Source organism: Bolinopsis microptera, chromosome 13 (genome assembly GCF_026151205.1).
Source record: "Bolinopsis microptera isolate Bmic1 chromosome 13, MBARI_Bmic_1.0, whole genome shotgun sequence".
Classification (NCBI taxonomy): domain Eukaryota; kingdom Metazoa; phylum Ctenophora; class Tentaculata; order Lobata; family Bolinopsidae; genus Bolinopsis; species Bolinopsis microptera.
In genome coordinates, this window is record NC_087084.1 from 2,492,592 (window position 1) to 2,513,193 (window position 20,602).

At 40.1% G+C, this 20,602-nt stretch overlaps 1 protein-coding gene across 1 annotated transcript in view; it reads right to left on the reverse strand.

Annotated features, from left to right (window-relative positions):
- Window positions 1-20,602, reverse strand: part of LOC134825336 (agrin-like) — a 91,823-nt gene that overhangs the window by 5,995 nt on the left and 65,226 nt on the right. The window lies entirely within an intron of this gene.

A 20,602-nucleotide genomic window follows, 5' to 3' on the forward strand; every position in this document is an offset into this window, starting at 1 on the left:
TAACCCTCCTTTATTGACGTATCATTGTTACGAATCAGAATTAAGCTGCAAATTTAAGGTTTGACAGTTATCGCTTACTATCCTGTAGGGCTCTAATCGTAGATAGTATAATGTTGAGCTTTTAAAAAATCATAGGGATGATCGGTAGGAGCCGGATTGGTGGAACTGGACAAGGATATACGTCATTAATGTGACACAGTATACCCGGCTTAGTCGACTACTGGGGGGTTGATCTGGTCGGTGACAGATTATTCTCAGCTACTTAGACTTTATCAGCAAGTGTAACGACGCCGAGATACTCTCCTAAAGTGGGGGAGAAGTGAGCACATTTACTTAATTAAATAAGAAACATTTAACTTTATACTATACCGGTTCATCGATATGACGCTAGAATATAAAAATAGTCCGAGACTAAATCAGTCAGAAACCGTCCTTCTTTGCGGCCGGTAGCCGTTCTAAACAACGCAAGGAACCAAAACTCAAAAATGGAAACATCGCCCAACTTCAACTCGAAGCCGGGTCGCGAGGTGGTGCGAACTCATCACAAATCAGCATCACAAGGTCCGTGTACTAATGCCCAGGCCGGGTCCCCCAGGACCAGCTACTTCCCCGGAAGGTTCGATACGGTCGGTAAATGTGAGCCGGACAACTGTACACTACACTCCTCATACAGCCCTGTTTAGAGTCTTTATCGGTCCGGAGCTCACAGAAACAAAACTCTATATAAATACACTGTATATCCTTTTCAAAGCTCGCTGTCCCTCGCACACAAAGCTGCGTCCTAGCTCCCACAGACCACTACGTGAAACAGAAATCAAGCTTAAAAACGGCGGAGGAGGTAACAGGGCGGTGAGCGGCGCGGTACGCTGTAAACATCTGTTTCTAGAGACAAGGGGGAGGCAATCAAAGAGAGGAGAGGAGAGCGCCAGGGTACCCGATCAAAGGTTACCTCACTTATCTTTGAGCTGCTTTGTAGGGGGACTGTTTGTTAAAATTAGCTGCTAAAAAACCGTCCACCCGCTGTGAGATCAAAGCAGATGGGCCCGTGGCGAGACCACCGTTCTAAATAAAAGTGTACGTTAATTACACCACCATATGACGCCCCCGACGCTCGTGGACGAGTAACCAACCCGGGACAAGAACGGTAACACGTGCTACAACACCAACCAATGAAGTGTTGTTAAGGTAACAGCGGTACTAACACGTGCTACAACACCAACCAATGAAGTGGTATTAAGGTAACAGCGGTACTCATCCTACTCACAAAGTACCTTATAAACACCAGCGCCCAACAAGCCGGCACTGTGCAGCACTTCTCCTCTCAGGTCATGTGACCACCCAACTGCTTGTAGCTGTAGGTATATATAGCTATGCGTGGTATTTGGCACCACATAAGGTAAAGGTAACTGAAGAAAGATGTGCTGCAGGGCAACCTCCAAAGTGTCTTCTCTCGCTCGGGCTATAATGGGTTGGTAAGTACTCAAGTAGGCTACCTGTGATATACAGTACACTTCCAACGTGCAACCCTGTAAACTATGCCAGACAGGAAATTGGTTGGTTGTTCAAGCACGTGACCGTTTTAGGTACCAGCACGTGGTACCAACATATGATGTGTTTTTGAAGGAGCACGTACAATTTGGTGTTCACTTGGTGGAACACGTGGAGTTAGACAGACAGTAGGGCTCTGGCAGGAATTTGAAAGTATGATAAGATGTCCAGTAAGATGTCCAGTCTGGTGTGCCCAGCCTTTAGACCTTGTTGATATGGATATCAGTTGGAGCTTTAACAACTGACTGCAACATACGTTTAGAATAAGAGAACCTTCTCGCACAGGTTTAGAAGAAATTTCGGTGTAGTCACACCTTGCGAGATATTAGAATATGGACTGCAGTCTTCAACAAGGGCAACAACATGGGCGTTTTATACTGTAATGTAGAAAATTGGAACGGAGTTGTAACACAGCAAAGAGGAGAAATTATTCAACGGTAACTGATCGGAGGTTGGAGGTGCAGAGTCTCTTATACTGTCTTTTCCAACACCTGGCTATGACATGGAAAACCCGGATGTTTGGTTGAAAGCGGGGGAGGTGCAGCGGGGGAGGTTCAGCCTATCTGGTCCATGATCCCAATTACCCACCCAGCCCCACCCAGCCCCACCCAAACCCCCAAATAATGGCATGCCAGTTACCTGACGAGTATGAAATTTTTTGGAACCCGCTTTATGAATACTATGTCCGGATGAAAGTCCTGGCCCAAATTTTACTCCATTTACCATGCTCTGCTATCTGGTCACTTGGTGAAAGGACCCACCCCCTCCCCCCCCCCCCTGGTTGAAGTGGAATACTACATTTGTTTAAAATATAGATCGTTGATTACTTTTATAAAATGTACAGCTCAGCTGTTATTATTATAAAAGTATTTAATAGAATCTCAGATTTAGGACACGTCACAGATGTAGATGATTATTAATGGAAATTTAAAAATTGACGGTTTCGTTCCAATTGATTAAATTTCTCTTCGATCTGAAAAATCGTCCCTTTGAATAACATGGATATGCTTTTAATAGAGTTATAGCACGTAAAACTGAGAGTTATGGACAGAAAATCCTATGTCCTAAATTATTGGAGCAGCAGATGGTGCTAGATATATAAATATTTCAGCTAATAATAGTTTTATAACAGACGCTATTAAAGCTAATAATACTTTCACAACAGAGGAGACTGTCGGCTGCTCTTTTTGATCATATCACTTTAAAGACCAAGTCGGTGCTGCTTGTTCTAATAACAAATAAAAAGCAATCTCTGCTTTGTTTGCAAAGGATGAAAGTATTTCAAAGTGCATAGTAAGATGATATATTGGAATAAGTGATGAATTTTAATGCATCTTAGCAAGTCATCTAAACGATCTGGAGACAGCTGTTGAGTCTACATCTTTATAGCTGGATAAATTTCAAAGGTGGGAAAGTCCATCAAAACTTATTTCTAGAATTCTTTGCCTTTGAAATTTCTCGACGGTAGTTGTTTATCATGAAAAGCTCCGATGAGAATGAAACATTGCTTCTGATAAATGTTCAATCAGTGATCAAGAACAAAAATAGCACATTTGAAAATTAATAAAAACGAATTTAGAAATTGTTGGGGTCAAGAAAAGTCTAGAATCGGTGTTTAATCAATTTAATCAGAAGCTCTTGAAATTTTATTACAATCGTGGTCTAATTCTTAAATATAGAACCAGCCTTTTTGCTTCTGAAGTAGAATTGTGAAAACCTTAAATCATACTGACTACCGAGTCACCGACATAGGGGGTTTCCCTCAAAATTGAACTGAACTATAAGATTATCAGCTGAGAATAATAAGTTAGTATGTAATATATATGTAAGAATATTTTTAAGTTTTATTCAGGACGATAACTACTGGAACACCCAGAATCAAAGAAAAACGCCAATTTTTCTTTGCTTAAAGTCGGATTTAAAATTTTACTCTCTAGTTCCCACTCCCCAGGCTCGATTAATTTTTATGCATATTTCAAGCTAAAGATAGATTGTTTTTCAACAAAAGAGTTTTGTTCCAAGAAGCAAGTATTCATAATACTCAGTGACCACGACTTAATTAAAAATACAATAATTATACGTAAAAAGTTTCCAAAATGGCAAAAATAGAGCATCTTTACTTCTAATTTCCTTAGAACTAGAACAATTGTAACTTAATCCTGGGCTACAACATATAACAATAGGTGGTTTTAAATTCTCCTGGGGATATATAATATATAATCGACCAAAAAAGACTGATCGCAAAATTAATCCTATGATGATGAAAATCTAATTAGCACTGGCTACAATGAGAATTTTTGGTAACAATTAAGAATTAACAATAACATTAGATTAAAATTATCTGACAAGGAAATAATTCGCCGAGCACACGAGGACATCTCTGTGTTTTCACCCACCGCAAACACGTCCACTACACGGACAACCCGGGTCCTCCAGCAGTCACGTGACCAGAATACAGCTCTCTTATTGGTTAATTTTAGTCACGTGACCCGAATACAGCTCTCCCATTGGTCCTGATGGACAGCCCGGCTGACACTACGACAAGAGTATCACTTATCAGAGTTATCAGAGCAATCTTTATCAATTAGAATGAACGATTTTAAAAAGTGTCAACATACAGATTGCTGCATGGAGTTTCTACGGAAAATTTCGTGCTATGATAAGGAATTTGTCGAACTCGCTGCTTTTATATCCTCTCATTCATTCCACCCCCACGGCAAAAATTATGATCACGTGATAAAATGAACATCGAATTTGAGCAACTAATGGAGGTCGGCAAACGAAAAGCTTCCGCCTCTAAAACTCAGGACAAACCGGTATAGTGTCCCGGAACACCTCAAGTATCCTTCAGTTTGTAGTAGTACTACACAGCTTCCTGGATCAACAATAGAGGTTGTGGGGGGCAAGTGTGTCGTGGCACTGCTCCCTGGACGTCCCTCCAAAGCATTTTTGCCGAATTGCTAACGGAAACTAACACGTTACTGGAATATCAGAGTAAAGAAGATGCCGCTTTAGGAGCTGACCTATATTGTGACGTCACAAGGAGGGATAAGCGCGTCAACCGAGGAAAGAAGACTGATCTGGAAAATATTTATAACAGGTTCGTATGCATCGGCCCACTTGTTTACACTTTTTCAATTGAATTTAATTTAACAGTCCATATTCTCGGATATATCCTACGCTTTAAAACATGTATTTACAAGTTTTCTGTTCCCCTGTTGTTCCGTGACTCAGGTGGCCCGAAACGGTCAAATATTTGAGGCGGATGACTGTGCTGTGTGGGGGAACACAGCTTTAAACTGTGTGGCAATTGTGGGAGAGTGGGGGAAGTGCGAAGCAGGCCAGTGCGCGGCGACTGGTGCCGGCTTTTGATGCTCTCACCATCTGTTCGAAATAGCCATCACACGCACGACCACCGAGCCGATATTATTATTATTATACGCGTTTAATTCTGTTTTTCCGGGATTAGGTTGGATGTGAGGGTGTTGGAGCTGTGAATGACAGGAATGCAATTAGCAGATTCCAGTCATTTCACCCGAGCGTCCAATTAGTAGTACTGTTAATACCTGGATATAACCGTGACGTGACTATATGTTAAGTGCTAAATTGCAGCTGGGAAGTTTGCGGAGTACTGAGTAGTTATAAAAGTACAATAAAGTAAGAAGCAAGTTGACTACAGCTGACTACAGCAAATTGACTACAGGCAGTGAGCAACTCTGAAACCCGGTTAATGCACAGAAACAAGCGCATCTTTTTTGCATTCTTCTTAAACAATTGTCACGGGTACAGAAAATTGATTGTGAAATATTAGTCTCCCGTATATATAATAATATATATATATAATATCCTGTAATATAATATATAATACAAAAGATTGAGCGGTATACAAATTAACTAATTCAAGTTTACAACTCAACTAGGTTTCCACGGAAATGTTTATCAAGGATTAATCTTTTCAAGAAAACATAAGATCAGGGCAAGAAAATCACTGAAATGAATATTAAAAACAATGCAAAATGAATAAATATTAATTTAGAAAAAAAAAGAACAAAGTCCACATCGAGCTTGCAATAAGCAACAAAACCATTGTAACAAAATCGAAACAAAAGCCACAGTACAATTAGGTTTACAACTTACAAGGTACCAATTAGGTTTACAGGGTTCGCAGTTATACGTATGACGATATAAACGACAGGGAGGATCAAAGGCGTGTTTTACCGTTGATAATGTACGCGTGTATAACTTTGGCAGGAGCTTCCGTCCGCAAGTTAACCACTAATCCCACAACCATAACGACTCCCGACCCCAACAAGCTATCCCGACCCCATACCAACAGGCTATACTCATTCTCCCCTACACGCTTTCCATGGAAGAAGCTGCTCCACGGTAGCATATCAGACCGTGCAAGTCCGGGTGAAAATTTTTTTAATATTAGATGGTAGTTATGTCCTAGTTAAGTAAACTTGAAATCAAAGTACTTTAATTGATTCGTTTGTGTTACGGTAACCTGTAATATAACTGTATTGTCTCATAACACTATTATAAAATCATTCGAATTTCGTCTTCAGAGCTTTTTAAAGAGATTCGATTACTGGCTACGTTATTTATTTCGCAATTTAAACAACTCTCATTTCCTTCACAACAATTAGTTATCTAAAAATTCCTTCATCGCGGACCATATAATAAAGCCAGAAATTCTGCAAAACAGGACCGATAAAATTAAACAAAACACACATAAAGCTGTTTGCTAAAATCTGGTACAAACCAATTGCAAAATGTGAATCTGATATAGCCTAAGAAAGTTAGTCCCGTACTCATTCCACGACTGCTGTCACCTAGCGGAAAACACCAACTGTCTGCTCCGGGAGACGAAGGTGTGAACGCTAAATGGAAAATGTGTTTTTTCTTATTGCTTTTATATGCAACGATCTGGGGGTAAATCGTCGGATTCTGTTCAAATTTAATCGGGCTAGTGTTTCTCGATAATTTATTTCGATGTTCCAAATTATAATTTTTTTTTCGAGTTTTCAATTTACCATGTCAAACGGCTGTATTTTGAGTAGTAAAAACCTTTAAAGTAGCCTTCTTTTATTAATAAAATATTCAATTAGTGGCGGTGAAATTTTTTCCATAGAACCCATGAAAGAGTCTTAAAAAAGACAAATAAATCAAATAGTAAGGGGAAAAGTGGTCGATTTAAGGGTTCCGTTGGATTTAAATGTTCACAAGGATTTAGCAACGGAATATGGTAGTTGGAACCCCTACGAACATAATTAGACTTGTCACCAATTTTGTATCTCGACAGAAACACCACTTTTTACCACTTTTTACCACCTTTGTACCACCTTTCTGGTTTGCCAAATATCTTTAGTTGTGAACGTCGTAGAAGGCTGAAAATTGACCAAGAATGTTTATCTTATCAAGGAGTAAAACTTTTGTAAGAAAAATTTTTACATTGGACAATCAGCTAATTGGATAATTACCAATTAGTTAATTACCAAAAAAAGTGAAAAATTTTTATTGGCTCAAAATGATTAAAATCGTTTGAAACACGGAGAAATGTAGTTTTTAGAAAAACTTCAAAATTTTTTCAGTTAAAAATTTTTTTCGAGACTTCAAAAATTTCGAAAATTTGAAGAAAAAAAAAATGTCCGCCAAAAGTAATCGAATTGCATGAAACGTGGATAAAAATGCTTTGCAGAAAAACTTCGAACATTTTTAGATTGGGGAATACTAAAATCATCAATATTTGAAGTTGGAGTTCAGTAAATCTCGGCATATTTTAGTAATTAGGAATAGCTTAGCGGAAAGGGCTGAACCTGAAAAAGGTTAACCACACAATATTAGAGTTTCATAACTAATTACAATACAGCTTTACCAAATTCCACATAAAGAAACAGCACAAAAGGACCGTTTAAGATCGAACCGATTTTACCTGCTGTATACTATCATTTTATTGATTTCAATGATCAAAACCTCTCTGTACCGTCAATCTTGCCAATATATACCGGGTATCTGAATGTACCGGACCTCTTCTTTGCCTCTATAATAATTAGACCCAGTTGTGCAAGAAATGCGATTTCTCACAGGGGCTTCTTTTAACTGTGCACTTTTTGTCACTCTCGCAAGAGGCCCGGTATTATAGGGGGGTATAATAGGAAGTGTAAATATACCTTCCATCATCCACTGTGGCTTTTTTGTGTTGTGAATGCACATGCCGCTTCGTTTGCTATGCAAGATACCTCGAATAACCCCCATATGTCATTGCCAGGGTCGGGATAGAGCTGGAGATAGCATTGAGAGGTTGCTAGAAATAGCTAGACTTAGAATAAACTGGTGGTAGCTGGGTGGTGCTAGCATGGAGGTAGCAGAACGTAGCTACACGGGGTTTCATTGGAGTTGGTTATTTTAATGGCCAAAGAGTGCCGGAACTAAAGTTACTTAAGATTGCAGTTTAGGGGCAGTGCAAACCACGGTGGAGTCAGGGACACAGAGCTACAGTGTAACAGTGCAGGAGCACTGCAAAATAACAGTGCAAGTAATACAGTCTGCAACAGTAAAACGCCGAAGAAGGAGATAAGATTGTGGCTGCAAAGGAGGAGAGGAGCAGGAACCTGATTGTGTTCCGGTTGAAAGAAGAGGAGGAAGAAGAGTTTCCTGCTCTGGTAACCGAATTTTTGGAAGAGGTGGGGTGAGAACTTACTTCCAAGCGACACGGTGGGCTGGAACCAATCAGGTACAGCTATCCGACCTATCAAGATCACCGTCCTGAGCTTTGTACCGCGACAATTGACCCCCTTACAATTGACCCCCCGACAATTGACCCCCTATGTAATTACACTGGCGTCAATTGTCGCAAAATCTAGGGCTTAGTACGACAATTGACCCCCCATGTAATTACACTGGAGTCGATTGATCGGGTTAGGGTCAGGGTCCTGGGTCACGGTTAGGGTTAGGGTTAGGGTTAGGGTTAGGTTTAAGGTTAGGGTTAGGGTTAGGGTTAGGGTTAGGGTTAGGGTTAGGGTTAGGGTCCTGGGTCAGGGTCAGGGTCAGGGTCAGGGTCAGGGTCAGGGTCAGGGTCAGGTCAGGGTCAGGGTCAGGATTAATTGTATTAAATTATATTGTCGGGGGTCAATTGTCGGAGGTCAATTGTCGGGGGTCAATTGTCGGGGGGTCAATTGTCGCCCACCCCTAAGCTTAACAGCCTTTCATCATAATCTGATAGCTAGACTTTATTCTAAGTCTAGTTATTTCTAGCAACCTCTCAATGCTATCTCCAGCTCTATCCCGACCCTGGCAATGACATATGGGGGTTATTCGAGGTATCTTGCATAGCAAACGAAGCGGCATGTGCATTCACAACACAAAAAAGCCACAGTGGATGATGGAAGGTATATTTACAATTCCTTATCCTATTATACCCCCCTATAATACCGGGCCTCTTGCGAGAGTGACAAAAAGTGCACAGTTAAAAGAAGCCCCTGTGAGAAATCGCATTTCTTGCACAACTGAGTCTAATTATTATAGAGGCAAAGAAGAGGTCCGGTACATTCAGATACCCGGTATATATTGGCAAGATTGACGGTACAGAGAGGTTTTGATCATTGAAATCAATAAAATGATAGTATACAGCAGGTAAAATCGGTTCGATCTTAAACGGTCCTTTTGTGCTGTTTCTTTATGTGGAATTTGGTAAAGCTGTATTGTAATTAGTTATGAAACTCTAATATTGTGTGGTTAACCTTTTTCAGGTTCAGCCCTTTCCGCTAAGCTATTCCTAATTACTAAAATATGCCGAGATTTACTGAACTCCAACTTCAAATATTGATGATTTTAGTATTCCCCAATCTAAAAATGTTCGAAGTTTTTCTGCAAAGCATTTTTATCCACGTTTCAAGCAATTCGATTACTTTTGGCGGAAATTTTTTTTTTTTCAAATTTTCGAAATTTTTTCGTCTCGAAAAAAATTTTTAAGTGAAAAAATTTTGAAGTTTTTCTAAAAACTACATTTCTCCGTGTTTCAAACGATTTTAATCATTTTGAGCCAATAAAAATTTTTCACTTTTTTTGGTAATTAACTAATTGGTAATTATCCAATTAGCTGATTGTCCAATGTAAAAATTTTTCTTACAAAAGTTTTACTCCTTGATAAGATAAACATTCTAGGTCAATTTTCAGCCTTCTACGACGTTCACAACTAAAGATATTTGGCAAACCATAAAGGTGGTACAAAGGTGGTAAAAAGTGGTAAAAAGTGGTGTTTCTGTCGAGATACAAAATTGGTGACAAGTCTAATTATGTTCGTAGGGGTTCCAACTACCATATTCCGTTGCTAAATCCTTGTGAACATTTAAATCCAACGGAATGCCACTTTTCCCCTTACTAAAATGCAGAGAAAGAAAAAATTTAAAAACGGCATTTATCGCGGAAATATAGGGAAAAAGCTGCAATGAAAGCTAGCTTAGTTGCATCCTATAGGAATAGGCCTCAATGAGTTGGGGGGTTGAATATTCTATGGTATGCAGTTTTTGTGGGCCTGCCATCCAGCGACACATGAATTTATGTTTACGGTGTCTCAGTGCATTTTACGCTGTCCCATTTTGCACTAATGTCTTATACGATCCATTTTAACAAAAATCGACATAATTTTTAGAATTTACGTATCCGTACCATATACTCATACAAAATTAAAAATGCTTTTTTTGATGTACTGATATATTTAAAAAACCAATTTTTGTCGAAACGGCAAGGATAAATATAAAATTCTGGGCATAAAAATTTGTAAAAGTTGGAAATTAGTACGTGTTTTAACTTTTATAGCTTCAAACTCCTTGTGGTCCAGTTTTTATGACTTTTAAACGACTATTTTATGATAGATGTTAGTTGTTATGTCAATACAATTACAACCACTAACAACTTACCATCTAGCCAGTACCAGTGTAACTACAACCACTTAATAGCTAGCCAGTCCACCGTCATCCTCAACACCGGACCACGACCGGTCAACTGTTACAATTTTAACTTTTAGAGCAAAGCAAGCAAAATACTCTAAGCAGTTTAAATCAAATATGAATGAAGGATATATTTGTGGTTTACAATGGTCAACGGACAGAACTGCACTTTCGTAATTCGTGGGCGGGTGTGGTCAGTTGTATTACTGAACTTGTGCCAGCTCTCAACAATTCGACCACATCTTGTCGATACGAATATCAAGTTTACTGTCTGCTTTCAAATTAAATTCCGTCTGTCACCAATGTGTACAGAATAGAGCTTAAAATTATACTGCTTATTCGCCAAGATATAATAGACATTATAAATACCCAATAGAGACTATAGTAGTAAAATAAACCAATGGATTTATTTAAGAACCAAGCCGTGCAAATCAATATCTTTCTTCCCAGCATTCCGTCCCCAGTCAAATTTTCCACTTCCCCCAAACTTCCCCGTTGAGACGAGAGGCCGGTCGGCAAGATAAAGATACGAAGGACCAAGGGGATGGAAACTCCCTGAGTGTGCCTCCCGCGGTACCAGGGACAACACTCCCGCACCCTCAGATATACCCAGCCACACCTCGACACCAGAGTCCAGTTTAGCGGAATTCGGCATCACTCTTCGCCGATCATTGGAAGATTGGACCCGTCTGATCCAGCAAGATCACGACTCAGTCGGCAAACACTGGACTCAAAGCGTACCAAAGTCAGGATAGTCTGCGCCCTAATTCGTTTAGCCAGGGATTTTTAATGGGGCGCGTGTGGTAAATACGAATGAACGGCAGTTAGTTTCAAGTTCCTGTACAGGCGGAAAACGGCCCTTATCTTAACAATTAGCTGACAGGGGGTGAGATGTAACAATTGGAGACGGTCAGTTGACGGTTACAAATTAACCAGGTAAGTGAGAACTGGGCCCGGTATTGTTCGAACGATCGAGGGAGTGAGGGACGGAATATAAGGCAACCACCGTGACTAATTGAAGAAAGTCCATTATACTCACGCCTTAGTGTGTAAATATCACATATTGGCTGCGAATTGTCAGGGTGAGGGAGATTACAAACTTGGTAATTTGTGTGCAAGGTTGGTTCTGCAATCATTCGTGAAAATGTAAAAGATCGGGATTAAAATCATTCGGTTGTAACAAAAGACCGGGAACTAATGTCAAGGTATTATATTTAATGCATTATCCCATTGTTTTGTTGGGACATTTTTTATTAAATCCTTTTCCATTGTGTTATAGCTATAATACTAATAGAGCGAACTTCATGAAACAGATCGTCCTGGCTTAGTTGCATTGGAACTGATCGAATTAAACTTTCTTTGTCTCTGGTATAGAAAATTATTACGTGACTAATTATTTAGACAAATTTTTAGTTTTACATATTATAACAAAACCTTTTATTCGAAAATAATTTCTATTAATTCGAAAAAGAGAAAACTTTAATTAGATCAGAGACTCGCCCCGCAACTATATTCATTGATAACAAAGCTAAGTCTGAAAGATTTCTCCACCAGTGTCAGACTGAAAAGTTCATTAGAGAAAGCTACAGACAGAACAACGTTGGGAATTCTCTTCCCCCGGTCCAAAACATTAATCTTAATTTACCCTCCCGAAATACAAAGGTTCCCAAAATAGTTCAAATCGTCATGAAAGATGATGCGATGCACAAAAGGTATCAATCTATCGATTTGATCATTTGCCGATAATAGCGGCACGACGGTCGGGGCTGAAAATAGAACTGATGATGAAGAGATGCTTCAGATATAGAAGTTTCCGTCTAGCTAGCAATAAGCAGGCCGGATGAAAGCACAACGAACAGAGCAGCAACGGATATGCAGCCGCAGGCGGCACGCAAAACCACACTTCCTGACCGCCGCGTCTTGCAAGACATTAGATATCACGTGACCCGACCCCAGGACGGCCGGACCACGTGATCAACCCTCAAACCACGTGACCCAGCGACCGGTCAATTGAAACCCAGATCCCAAGCTAGCTAAATCTAGCTGTACAGAGTATCATAATGACTACAAAGTTCAACACAAAAACATGGTTCGGGGTTTTGCACGGTTGCAATATTATAAAGCTGACTGACGGCTTTAATTTTAAATTCCTGGACATCGGTAGAGGTAGCAGATAGGTGCCATCAGCCCGTGTTGGTGAGGTGGCATGAGTCTGGGCTCCGGTTGTCGAGACCCATGTTGTCTGCACCTTTGATTAACCTGCTGAGCCGCCCACCTCGCTCCGGGCTCCGGTTACCTGCTGATCTAATCACACTGCGATAGTTTGCTGCCTGAATAGGGGCAGATACCCGGTACTTTCTACTCTCTTATGACATCAGCTGTTGGGACTGTCACCCTATATGTGGCATGGTGGGATATGACGTCACGGGGGGATATGACGTCATGATCTGCGGGGATATGAGAACATGTCGGTATAACGACACAGTAAGAGAGATATGACGTCAGCTAGCATTAGATAAGGCACCTAAAGAAGCACAGTGACTGTGGAGTGGCCTAACTTCAAAAATGGTATTCGAATTAGTGCTGCTGAAATATTTACAAGAACTTGCTATAATATCTGCACTGCAACGCAAGTTCCGGTACGAATCAGGAAATAGACCTTAGTAACACTTATAAACACTAAACAGCTTGTCTACCGCACGATTAGTCGATTATCAAATGAAGTTTTGTCTTGTTGAAGGAGGGAGGCGTGATCATGGCGTGATCTCCGTCACTCTAGCGGATGTGGAGATCATCATCGGCTACACCATGCGGCAGGAGAGAGTCCGTCCCTAGGACCTATCCATTTGTTCCCTTTCATTTCATTAATAGATATAATATTAGATAAAGTTTCTCAACCATGAATAAAGTGCAGTCATCAGTACTCCCCCTCCATTATAAAGTTATAACGCTCCCAACATTAATTTCAGATAGTCAAAAATTCTAGAATACCCCAGGGAACATTCCAATAATATCACGATATGGAATTTCAGAGCATCACGTTTGAACTTTGAAACAAGATAGATGCGTCACCTGCAGCTGCATCCCCCCGCATACCGGAGCTGTAGAATGATAATCCCATAGAAAAAGGTGGTCTATGTTAAATGCCACGTATGCTCCTTATCCGGTTCATAACAACCACACTCGGTCAGACACCCCCACGATATTGCACTCTTCATAACTCCAGAGGAATTCCTGGAATTATCTAGTTTCTCCTCTGTTTTAGCCGCTCAGCGCTATTCCAAACAACTCGAGGGAAACCGGGTACTTCGTAGTTATTCCGAGGTGTAATAGCTGATATTGTCTCCGATTATGGACCCTTCAAGGATCAATAATACCAAACAATATGACCAATCATAATGGTCGGTGCCTGGTCATGTGACAAACTATAGACCAATCAGGCTGCACCAAATCAGCAGATCTGCAATAGTCGGTCACACCCTCCTCACGAAGTAACATCCCGGATTGTGGACATGACCACAGGTTAAAATTATCTGAAACAAGTTATAGTTAAAAACTAAAATTGGGCATGATTAGTTCACCAGACTGGCTGTACGGGTCGGGGCTTTTTCTTTTTAGAGATTAAACGAGGCCGAAAAACCACTTAACCACGAGTCTAAATTAAGGTATTATAGAAGTAAAATCTAGAAATATAAAGCAATTCATTGTTTCATCATCAACACTAGCCAAATTGTTAACGTTATTACCAGGTTAGAATAAAACCAAAAGTGGACTTCCTACCTCACGATCAGGATCTGGTAGAGGTAACCCAGACAGGTCTCTCAGTCCTGGTTCTTCTGTCACCTCATCACCAGGGTTACACAACAGGGTTACAGTCTTATCACCAGGTTTACACGGAGGAGGAGGGCTAGTTCTCCTTTTACCTCCAACATTTTTTCTCTCTGCCGGCTCATCAACTGAAAAAATAAATCGTAAGACTTGGAATTTTAACAATGACGGAAGCTGAGTAGAGGTTAAGCTTGCAAACTGATACTGCCATAATTCCACCAAATCGTGCATATTAATACCATGTCCTATAAATGTCCTTATCGATTGTGGGAACACCTAGCCCTGATGTATAAAATAGGTCGAATTCTTTAACGCTACTTTAAGATTGAATTAAGTGAAAACTTATTTCTGTGGCCACGTTCGCACGTTGTGGACAGATAGTGATAATTGTTTCAGTGATCAGCTTAGGTTTAAAATAAATCTATTAACAGTAACAGTACCTGGGTTAGATTCGACCGGAACGGAACCATATAAAGTACTAATACTGAACCCTCCAACATCCCCACCCCACCTTACCGCTGATGACCTTATTAGCGGATTTGATGACGTCATAGGGTCACAGTTAGCGAGTTCAGGATGAGCTCTTATCTTTGTATCTTTGGGTTGTTCCCCTGGAACAGGTGCAATGCATTCCTGACAGTGCAGGTGTCCACGTGTGACCAGCCTTTTGGTATTACTGTCTCCAGGGCAAGTCACGTGACCTTGCACATTGTCACGTGATCTTGTCACGTGACCTTGCACATTGTCACATTCCTCAGGAGTAGGATCAGTATGATTGAAGCAAGAGCAGTTAGGACAGTGATTCAGTCTATTATTATCTAACTGAGGAGGGATGATAGTTCCGGCGTTATTTTCAACACAGCTGGGAAGATGGTCCAGTTCCATGGTACTGGGTTCCTCTTCATCTAGGATGTCTCCAAATGGATATGGTGTTTGTCCATCTAAAGACGGCGAGGTGGACGATGCCAACAAAGGCAGTCCCAAGTTTCCAAACAGTTGTTCACTTATCTTGTTTGGGAACATGTTTCCCGGGGTATTTGGGAACATGTTTCCCGGGGTATTTGGGAACATTTTTCCCGGGATATTTGGCTTACCATGTTTCTTAGATAACCTTTTTTTATGTTCTGTAACCTTATCCCTAGGTGTAATGGATGTTGCAGAGAGGAGCTTATCCTTGAACCTTACACACACAGTGGAACCGTCCTCTCCAGGGAAAATATCACAACCTCGAACTCTTACAGTTGTCCCAAACTCAGGTACGAACACGTCATACAACTCACTAGGATCTACGGGAACTCCTAGACAGTTCACCGGAGGTTTTGTAATAGTGGACCCTACAAAAACTTTGTCCTCAGTTAGAACCAGGATGGTGTTAGGATTTCCTGGATCGACATCATTTGGATTTGACCTTAGATCTAATCCGGTCACTGATAGGTCAGTCCCCAAATCAGGAATGTGAACCAAGTATTGGTTGTTTGGTAGAATCTCTACTCCCAGATAAAGTGTAGGGGGTGGATCCCTAAGGGCCTTGTAGATAGAAGCACAATTGTAGCAACCCCCACTGATAAGATCTGAATGGCAAGTGTGACATTTTATTTCTTTAGGAGCCGGGCAAACATTGTTGTTGACTGGAGAGTGATGGGGAGTTGTGGTTTGTTCCGGTCCTGTTGGAGGTAGATTACGGTTTGGGTGGTCTGCAGGTGGATTTATCAGGTGGAGTAGATCTTCAGTGTTTTTGTTGGGAGAAGAAACTATCTTACAGCCAGGAAATACAGCACTATCTGTCGAACATTTAACGCAGTCTACAGTAATTGTAGGATTGACTCCTTCTACCTTCAGCGGTTCTTTCTTACAGCTATCCTCTGTTACTGGTCTAAGTTTAGTCCCTTGATGCTGATTCCCCTCAATAAGAATAATAAAAGTTGAGGGATTGCTAGGATCTGTTTTTTCATCTGGCATCAGATATTTTCCTTTAACAGTTATCTCCGATAACAAATCTGGTACATATACATAATAAGAGTTTTCAGGATAAATTGAATGTCCTAAAATAGATAAAACTGTATCTTGAAGCTCTTGCGGAGGACGTATATTTAGCTGACAGTCAAGAGTCTCATTAGAGATCGAGGTTATTTCCCTAATTTTACCACCGGGAACATTAGCACCGGGAACATTAGCACCGGGAACATTAGCACCGGGAACATTAGCACCGGGAACATTAGCACCGGGAACATTAGCACCGGGAACATTAGCACCGGGAACATTAGCACCGGGAACATTAGCACCGGGAACATTAGCACCGGGAACATTAGCACCGGGAACATTAGCACCGGGAACATTAGCACCGGGAACATTAGCACCGGGAACATTAGCACCGGGAACATTAGCATCATTATTTCCTGGATGAACTTTACATTGGGGACACCACCTTCTTCTAAATTGTTGTTTCTTCCGCCTACTAGGTCTCTTACCGAAGCCATTGCACGCGGAACAATCACTAAAATTATCGTCCTCGATGTCGGAGCGAGGGATGGAGTCCGGGCTTAAACAGGGCTCTGTTATAGAAAACTCTGCTTCTGGACTCCCTGGGAGTATACACGAGTAAATGAATATTATTTTTCTTTGGTAGCTTTGAGTTTGTTGCATTATTGTTAATTGTTTATTTCCCATGCAAACCAAAATCGTATACAAAAATAAAATTAACAATTTGAAATTAAAAATACGATTCATCATACTTATAATAAGTATAATATACTAGTCTATATATATATTGTAGGTTTATAACCTACCAGGACGCGCGCCGAGTTGGACTCGTCGACGGTCCAATATATGGAACAGATATTTTACGAGTATCACCCTTTACGTAATATATATATTATATATTTAATAATAAACTAGTACTAACAAACGACAGAGCTATTTCCCAGGAGGGCTGTTTCCAACTTCAAATCTGCTTTTCTCGGCTTGTTTCCAAACTCATTAGAGTTTCTTTCATGATTTCGTGATATACACACTTGTAACCTTTTCGCTGCGGGGTATTTGGGGTTATAACTTATAGTTCGCATTGTTTTCCTTAGGGCTACAGAAAAGACTGCATTATTCATTAATATGGCTCGTATACTTGTTAACTGATATCCTGGAAAAGGCGAGAATTATAGATTGTCATTGATTTCGACTTTTGCATTTTAATTTTTAACCCTATATCATCAATCATGTAGGATGATTCCGAATCAGTGTTCAAAAATACATCGAATCAAGTTTGTTTCAACCCTTCTAGAAAAATCTCGAAGTTCGAGTGTAAAGTAATTTAGCACGTTCGAGACGCAAGGATTTCACAGTATTACCCAGGAGTCATGACGTCATACTCTGAAAGTCTAAACTAGTCCCTGACGACTTCGTTTTCCAGATAAAGACGGGAAAAACGTTGCACCTTTTTTAATGCTAATCAAAAGTCCCACGCATGTTCTATAAAGTTGCGTCAGACTTTTTTGCAGAGATACGCTGATGTTAGGTTATGTGCGGTATTCGTCTCCATGTAATGTATCGACACCAAATACGCAAAGTGTTTCAAACGGTCCGCAAAAAACGGGCACGATCATGTGTCAGCTGAAAAAATAACTAGGACCCATAAATCAAGAGTCAAGTTCCGACGCAAATCGAAGTTCTTACTAAAACGTTAAAAGAAGCCAGCCTATAGACAGGCCTCGATTTGTTGCGCGAAATTAAAAATAGTTTAAGTTTCTTCTGCAGACTCACAAATTTGTAAATAAAACCATGATTTGTTGAGGTTATTATACCTACATGTATTGTATGGTATCTGCTTCTTTTTAGTTTAGTGTGGTTTAAAATAAAAAATGTTTTAATTTTGTCTTGGTCTTATATTAATTTTACGTTATACTCTTGTTCATTTTTACACATTTGCTCACATCACTCACAGCTTCACATTCAGCCGCTCTGACATGGTTAACCACCTTCCTTGTGTTGTTGGTTAATCATATGAGCGGGATATAAATACATCATTTCATTTCATTTCATTTCATTACAGTTTATTGTTAAACTTTCAAGCGGTAAACTAGTTTATTTTCTATATTCTTTCAGACTTTTATTTAAGTCTAGTTAATAGTTATACATTATTATATCATATTTTATTGTTCTAAGGTGTAGTATTGCGGATTGCCAGATCCTAGTTCATTTTGTAACGGAGTTTTATACTAACAGGAAACGATGTAACAGAGTCGATATATTTTAATGTTGCCATGGGGTGGCAAGTCCCCATACATCGCAGTCCGGTAGTTTCATTGCGTCTTAATATATCATGTTTGAAAGCAGGAATGGAGACCTCACATCGTATATTTAGGTGACATGCCTGGTTCTGAGGTCCGGATCTCTTGTCTCACCTCGGGGGGTTCGGTTTACATGACTTGTCGTTAAGTTTAGATCACGAGGGTCATTAGCAGATTTGGAGATCTCGTTCCGTCATTTAATGTAAATACACCAGATATGCTATTGAACCCTGAGATTCGAACCTAAAGACTAAAAATTGTTTCCTGCTGATATCTGGTAACTTTCAAACCGGGCCAGAACCGAACATTGTAGCCGAATATAAGTTTACCTTACTAACTACTCGAACTAAAATCATGTTAGATGACTGATTATTGAGTATCTCTCTTACATCTGGTTCTAACAGAGATCAGATCACATCACCCAGACAATGACAATTAATTGCTGATGCCTGATATGAACCATGGATTTCAGTGGGTTGACTTAGAAACCATGGAGCCTCTCGCTCAAATAAATCAGCGCAACATGGACCCTCCTGAACAAAACTCTGCTGAAAAGAACATTTGTCCAAGGAGCCCAATTGATACACTGTGGACCATTCGTGAACATTAACAGACCGTAGATACATTGGCAACAGCTATATTGTTTCAACTAATTGCAGTCGATCAGAGGATAATTGAGGAATTGAGGGACAGAAGTCTTTTACACACGCCAATTAATGGATTAACATTTGTCTACAAAATTCCTGAAATACTGCAACAGTTGTCTTGAACAATAGACTTCCACATTCCATATCCTATACCCTTAATCCCTTGAGCGTTATAAGTTAAGTGATTATGTTTTCGATGTTGTGAATTTCATATTAGACGAGTTTCCTCGAAAAGAAAAATTCCTTTTTTTGCGCGGCAAAGATTTGAAATTCACTTCGAATACCAGTTGTACAATTAATTTTCTGATAAAATGTTACCTTGGGACCTCAGGCTATCATGTTCATTATGATTAACAAATAGAATAGAGATACGGCGGAATGACAGGCTGAGCGCGGCCCAGTAAATAAAATGCAATTCTTGGAATTGTGGAATACGAAGAAACGTAACGGTGACAAGGCAGTGGACAGAACGTTTTACTTGTAGTTCACGAGCACCTAGTTTTGAAGTTGATACGAGGGCTATACAGTTATATTTTTAACTTTTTAACTTTTAACCCAGCCGTTGCCGATCTGAAAAACCTGTATTAAACAGAAATTAAACAGCAATTAAACATGAAACCTGTATAAACGAGATATTCCCCGTCACAATTGTCCGAGTCCATTACAATCTGACTGCCGCTATCCGTACAGTCATCTTCCGGACTGTTCCTCTGTTCTGCAAGTGGTTTAGTTTTCTCTTTATTTATTAAACCAATACGTCTGTGTGTCTTCTCCACTTTGCAGTGTAATGTGAAATCTTATCTTCTTTTAACTCGACCATATTGTAGTTCTTAGGGCTTACTCTGTCTTAATAAACGAGTTTACGTTCAACTCTTCATCACCTCGCTTTGACAACACGAAACAGTCCAAACAAATTAAAATAAAACGTATACCAACGTCTACCTAACAAAAGTTATCCCTATTCGGCAACGTTAAGTAATTATGAGCGTTAAAATTAGATTGAAATAAGACATATATAAAGTCTCCTGGTAAGATGATCATTAAATACTATAGTGGTGTTTGAGGACAGACAGCAGGTCTGCAGCTGTACTATAAGCCAATCACGTTAGGGGTAGTCACTTAAACCCCCCCCCCCCCCGGCACCCCCCCCCGGCACCCCCATTTTAAGGTAAATTCGATAACAAACAATCAAAGCACCATCGGTGATTCTATCTCCTCAATTTTCGAAAAATCTCTAATCCAATTTGCCCCATCATATCTCTCCCCTTGATTCTTTTATTGATAAAAGTTTTATCCACATCTTCCAAAATGACTACTCATTTAAATGGACGGAAATGCATGACCTGCA